Here is a 7,079-nt window from a genome sequence, read left to right as displayed (position 1 = left end):
GGTGGAAGCAGTCATTCAAACATTCGAAAGAAAATTGGATATATACTCAAAGGACAAAAACTGGCAGGGCGATGGAGAAACAGGAGGTAAGTGAGATCAACTGATTAATTCTACCAAAGAGCTGACACAGGCACGATGGGCCGAATAGTCTCCTTCTGAGCTGCACCTTTCTGTGTGAAAAGACACGTCGTAAAGAATTCCGAACATCTCCAGGCTTGATTCCCAGCTGATAATATGTATAGTGATTGGTAAGGGGGTTAAAGGTGTGACGCTACTGTGCCTTTAAGGATTTTATTCTTTAATCATGTTCTCTGCAGTTTGTAAGCAAGTCTTTTGTTTTTGTTGCAGCACTGGCTGCCGATTAGATGTCCTTTTATTGCTGCTTAATTGGTTTAAATTGGGGTTTTGTTTATTCTTAATCTGGCTTTAATGCATTTTCTGAGGGTTTACGACTTTTTGGAGTGCTGTGGGAAGAATGGTTGACAGGTCAGGGGACAAGAGTTCTTTTACTTTCAGTTTGGGCTGCTGGCTGTTTTTAGTTGGAGGGTGTTTGGACTTCAGACTGAAAGGCTGTATTTCTGTGCCTCTCTCCCTGGTGTTAAACGGTCTGCTATGTTGGAAGCACTTTTCTTGCCTTTCTGAAGTGAAGAGTTCTGGTGTTGGTGGTTTGCTGGCTGGAGGTCAGCAGTGGATCTATCTCTGCTTTGAGGGCTGCTGGAAATTACAAGGCTGGGAAGTCAGGGTTTCAATTCTATCCAAAGGACTAATTCACAGCAAGTATTGCTGAGCTGCAAAACAACATGAGCATTCGTATTTTCTGCGCTAAATCTAGGGCAAGTGTATGCTTATAAGGAGGTTTGTTTGGTTAGGACAATGCATTTAGCTGTTAAAGTTTATACAATATCATTTTTTTTCTTGTTTGTAATTGGTAAAAGTTATTACTAACTTTCTTTCTATATGTTAACTGTATTCTTAAATAAACCTTGTTTGATAAAAGCTGCCTAGTGGATCATTTGAATCATATCTGAACTGAAACATCTCATGCTCACCCTAGCCAAATTCGAAGTGCAAAACTTATGACCTAGGCTGGCTTCAAAAAATACCTTAGAATTTCCAACCTGGATTATTACAAAGGTTCATAAATTCATAAGACATAGGAGCAGAGTTAGGCCATTCAGGCCATCGAGTCTTCTCCACCATTCCATCATGGCTGATGCGCTCCTCATCCCCAATTTCCTGCCTTCTTCCCATAACCCTTTAACCCAATACCAACTAAAAATCTGTCTAACTCTTCTTTAAATTTACTCACTGTCCCAACATCCACCACACTTTGGGGTTGCGAATTCCACAGATTCACAACCCTTTGGGAGAAGTAATTTCTCCTCAACTCTGTTTTAAATTTGCTACCCCTTAGTCTAAGACTATGGCCTCTCATCCTAGTTTACAGAGAAAAGGCAGGAGAATGGGGTTAAGAAATGTATCAGCCATGATTGAATGGCGGAGCAGACTCAATGGAGCCCGAATGGCTTAATTCTGCTCCTACGTCTTATGGTCTAGCGCTACCAGCTGGGCTTCTAAGCCAACCTGGAAGGTAAATTAAAACAGGAGAGTTGCACATTGCTCATTGTCATGGCAACACAGATGCAAAATAGTAGCATCTGTGTGCTGTTTGTTGTCTGATTCACTGATGTAACCCAAATGCAAGAAAGACATTAAAATGATTCATTTCATTATCTATTCATTTGATTGCAAATTACATAAATGTACCTAACATTTACCTTTCTGGCTATTGTAAATCTAAAGATACACATCTCCATGGGTAAGTATGCTGTGTCATTTGACCCTGAGTTTGGAGATGTGGGTGTATTTATTAAAAGTCTTTTCCAATTATCAAGATTTTTTCATTCCTATTCTGCCTCCAATTATCAGAGCAATAATCATTTAAACACAATAATCTTAGCTTTTCATCCTATGATTGAGGTAATGTTTTTTATAGGATCCCTACAGTACAGAAGGAGGCCATTCAGTCCATTGAGTCTGCACCGACCACAATCCCACCCAGGTCCTATTCCCATAACCCCACATATTTACCCTGCTAATCCCCCTGATACTAGAATCAATTTAGCATGGCCAATCAGCCTAACCTGCACATCTTTGGGATGCGGGAGGAAACCGGAGCACACAGAAAAAACCCACGTAGACACAAGGAGAATGTGCAGACTCCACACAGACAGTGACCCGAGGCCAGAACTGAACCCGAATTTCTGGCCACTGTGAGGGAGGACTGTTAACAACTGTACCACCAGGCCGCCCCAAACATTGCGAGTGTGGTATTTTTCTAAAAAAAAAGTCTTGCCTGGTAAATCTGATGAATGCTTATTGAAGAAGCGATTGATCAGATAGATAAATGAGATACATTGGAAGCACTTTGTACTTCAAAAAACATTTGATCAGGTGCCTCACGGGTGGGCATTTTAAAATTCTTAAATCCCATCATGTCTTTACCTTCCCTATTCCTGTACAATTCTCTGAGGTACTTGACCCTACTCTAATCCTTGGCCATCCTGAATTTCAGTTGCTGCACCATCAGTGGCCATGCCTGTAGCTTTCTAGGCCTGAGGGCCTGGAACTCCTTCCTTAAATCTCTCTGCCTCTCTACCTCACCTCCTTCCTTTTGGAAACTCCTCTTGAACTAGGCCTTTGGTTATCTGGCCTTGCTTCGCCATATGTGATTCAGCATCAACCGGGCTGAAACACTGTAGGACCTTTCTCACTAAGGGTGTGCAAAGTCTGCATGATTTAAGTTCATTGCTCAACGTTATATGGGTGGCACGGTGGCACAGTGGTTAGCACCGCTGCTTCACAGCACCAGGGATCTGGGGGTTCAATATCCAGCTTGGGTCACTGTCTGTTTGGAGTTTGCATGTTCTCCCCGTGTCAACGTGAGTTTTCCCCCAGTGCTCAGGCTTCCTCCCACAGTCCAAAGATGCGCAGGTTAGGTTGATCGGCCATGCTAAATTGACCCTGGTGTCAGGGGATTGGAGGGTAAATACGTGGGGTTACTGGAATAGGGTCTGGGTGGGATGGTGGTCAGTGCAGAATCAATGGGCTGAATGGCCTCCTTCTGTACTGTAGGAATTCTATGATTTAATTCTGTGATCATAATTTGTTTTCTAATGCCACTTTTAAGTGATTTGAGACATTTTATTACATTAAAAGCGGATGGTATAGTGGACTGCTGTCACTTGAGAGCAAAAACTGGACCTTTAAACTTCTATTTCGGTTACCTGATCATGTGTGACAGCACGGTGACACAGTGGTTAGCACCGCTGCCTCACAGCACCATGGATCCAAGTTTAATTCCCGGCTTGGGTCACTGTCTGTGCGGAGTTTGCACATTGTCTCCGGGTCTGCTCCGGTTTCCTCCGGGGTCCGTGGTTTCCTCCCACAGTCCGAAAGACATGCTGCTTTGGTGCATTGGCCGGGGGAGGAGGTGGAAGCAGATATGATAGTGACTTTTAAGGGGCGTCTTGACAAATAGATGAATAAGTTGGGAATAAAGGGATATGGTCCCTGGAAGGGCAGGGGGTTTTAGCTCAGATTGGGAAGCATAGCTGGTGCAGGCTTGGAGGGCTGAAGGGCCTGTTCCTGTGCTGTAATTTTCTTTGTTCGTTGTTAAACTTTTAATGTTTCAGACACAATTTTCGGGTTCCTGCTGGAGTGGCAGCGTTATTTTCATGCCAGGCCTCTGATTTACTAGTGCGTAGTTCAACAATGGCTTTTAAACCCAGCCAGAACTGTAACACCCTGCCTTCCTCTACTGGGGGAATTTATCCACCTCCCCTTCACCTGTGTAGGTCAATGTTCACCTTCTCTAAAGATTTGATAAAGGTTTACATTGTATTTCATGTCAACGCAATGTAGAGTGGTCAGGGTAAATTCAATAGTAACATTACCAATGACGAAGTTTAGATAGCCAGGATGGAATTCTCCGACCTCGCCTGTGGCTGGGATTCTCCAGTCCCGCTGCAGCGAATGGAGATTTGGCTCACCACCAAATTCCCCATTCTCATTGGCAGTGGTGGCAGACCACACTGGAGAACTCTGGCCAGGATCGTGAGTCAGACGTAGTGTTGTTGTTAGTCATGGACGTAAGCAGATGGAAAGTGGTTTTTATCAGTTTTGTTCTCGCAAGGGAACGCAGACAGGAATGTGCACCAAGCTGACACAAGGCGGTGACTCAGTGGCAAGCTACGCTTACACATGCCTGTGAGTTTCAGAATCAGTAATCTGCCAACTGCACTGTAGAGGCTGAAGAAAGAAATCTCCTCGATTTGATTATGTTAAGATTCAGAGTACAACAATCCGAGGAATAGGATTAGATTTATGGTAATCTAATCCTTGATCCACCTCTGATCCAAAACCCAATAAGAATCTGATGATCTAGGATTAGGCCCAATTCCTGGCATGGTGGCACAGTGGTTAGCGCCACTGCCTCACAGTGCCAGGGACCCAGGTTCAACTCCCAGATTGGGTCATTGCCTGGTCTGCACATTCTCCCTGTGTCTGCATGGATATCCTCCTCCAGGTGCCCTAGTTTCCTCCCATAGTCCAAAGATGTGCAGGTTACATGCATTGGCCATGCTAAATTGCCCCTTCTTGTCCTGGGACATGTAGGTTAGAGAGATTAGCTAGGGTAAATGCATGGGGTTATGGGGATAGGTCCTGGGTGGGGTTGTGATCAGTGCAGACTCGATGGGCCGAATGGACTCCGTCTGCACTGTAGGATTCTATGAACTTCTATCTGTGGTTACGGTGGCACAGTTGTTAGCACTGCTGCCTCACAGCACCAGGGGCCTGGGTTCAATTCCAACCTTGGATGACTGTCTGTGTGGAGTCTGCACATTCTCCCAGTGTCTGCACGGGTTTCCCCCAGGTGCTCTGGCTTCCTTCCACAGTCCAAAAATGTGCAGATTAGGTAATTTGGCCTTGCTAATTTGTTCCTTAATGTCAGAGGGATTAGGAGGGTAAAGCAACCCCTGTGTATATTATAGAGAATGGCAGTCCCTGTGTATATAGCCTCAGCTATTTACCATTTATATAGATGATCTGGAGGAGGGGGCTGAGTGTAGGGTGATTTGCTGATAACACGAAGATGAGTGGAAAAGCAAATTGTGTGGAGGGTGTGGAAAGTCTGCAGAGGGATCTGGATAGGCTGAGCGAGTGGGTGAGGACCTGGCAGATGGAGCATAATGTTAGCAAGTGTGAGGTTATCCACTCTGGCAGAAATAATAGTAGGAGGGATTACTATTTAAAAGGCGAAAAGCTACAGCATGCTACGGTGCAGAGGGACCTGGGGGTCCTTGTGCATGAGTCACAAAAACCCAGTCTGCAGGTGCAGCAGGTGATCAAGAAGGCGAATGGGATGCTGGCCTTTATAGCGAGGGGGATAGAATATAAAAGCAGGGAGGTCTTGCTGCAACTGTACAGGGCATTGGTGAGGCCGCAGCTGGAGTACTGTGTGCAGTTTTGGTCGCCGCACTTGCGGAAGGATATATTGGCCTTGGAGGGAGTGCAGAGGAGGTTCACTAGGCTGATACCGGAGATGAGGGGGTTGGACTATGAAGAGAGACTAAATAGACTGGGTCTGTACTCGTTGGAGTTTAGAAGGATGAGGGGGGATCTTATAGAGACGTATAAGATAATGAAAGGGATGGATAGGGTAGAGGTAGAGAGATTCTTCCCACTTAGAAAGGATAGCAGGACTAGAGGGCACAGCCTCAAAATAAGGGGGGGGGACAGTTTAGATCGGAGTTGAGGAGGAACTTCTTCACTCAAAGGGTCGTGAATCTCTGGAATTCTCTACCCATTGAAGTGGTGGAGGCTACCTCGCTAAATATATTTAAGTCACGGGTAGATAGGTTTTTGACAGACAAGGGAATTAAGGGTTATGGGGAGAAAGTGGGAAAGTGGAACTGATCCACTTCAGATCAGCCATGATCTTATTGAATGGCGGGGCAGGCTCGAAGGGCTGGATGGCCTACTCCTGCTCCTATTTCTTATGTTCTTATGTAAAAGCATAACACCGTGAATGCTGGAATCTGAAACAAAAACAGAAAATGCTGGAAAATCTCAGCATCTGGAGGTAAATAACATCTGTAGGGAGAGAGAACAGAGCCAACATTTTGAGTCTAGGTGATCCTTCATCAGAGCTGATGAAATGTGTGGTTATGGGGATAGGGCCTTGGTGGGATTGTTGTCGGTGCAGGTTTGATGGGCCAAATGGCCTCCTTCTACTCTGTAGGGATTCTATGATTCACCTTCAGCTGCTTCATCAATGACCTCCTTTCCACCATTAGATCAGAAGTGGGGGTGTTTGTTGATGATTGCACAATGTTCAGTATCATTCATGGCTCCTCAGATACTGAAACAGTCCATGTCCAAACGCAGCAAGACCTCACAGAGGTTTACAGCATGGAAACAGACCCCTTTGGCTCAACTTGTCCAAGCCGCCCCTTGTTTTAACCCCTAAGCTAGTCCCAATTGCCTGCATTTGGCCCATATGCCTCTATACCCCTCTTACCCATATAACTGTATAAACGCTTTTTAAATGATAGAACTGTACCCGTCTCTACTATTACCTCTGGCAGTTTGTACCAGACACTTACTCCTCTCTGTGTGAAAAAGTTGCCCCTCTGGACAATTTTGTATCTCTTCCCCCTCACCTTAAACCTATGCCCCCTAGTTTTAGACTTCCCTACCTTTGAGAAAAGATATTGACTATCTACCTAATCTATGCCCCTAATTATTTTATGGACCTCTATGAGATCATCTCTAAGCCTCTTATGCTCCAGAGAAAAAAGTCCCAGTTTATCCAATCTCCCCTTATAACCTAAGCCATCAAGTCCCGGTAGCATCCGAGTAAATCTTTCTAATTTAATAATACCCTTTCTGTAATAGAGTGACCAGAACCATACACAATATTCCAAGTGTGGCCTTATCAATGTCAAGACATCCCAACTCCTGCATTCAATGTTTTGACCAATTAAACCAACATGCTGAATGCCTTCTTCACCACG

The sequence above is a fragment of the Carcharhinus amblyrhynchos genome, chromosome 6 (genome assembly GCF_965287045.1).
Source record: "Carcharhinus amblyrhynchos chromosome 6, sCarAmb.v2.hapA, whole genome shotgun sequence".
NCBI lineage: Eukaryota > Metazoa > Chordata > Chondrichthyes > Carcharhiniformes > Carcharhinidae > Carcharhinus > Carcharhinus amblyrhynchos.
The sequence above is the reverse complement of the archived record's forward strand: the minus strand, read 5'-3'. Positions refer to the sequence as shown.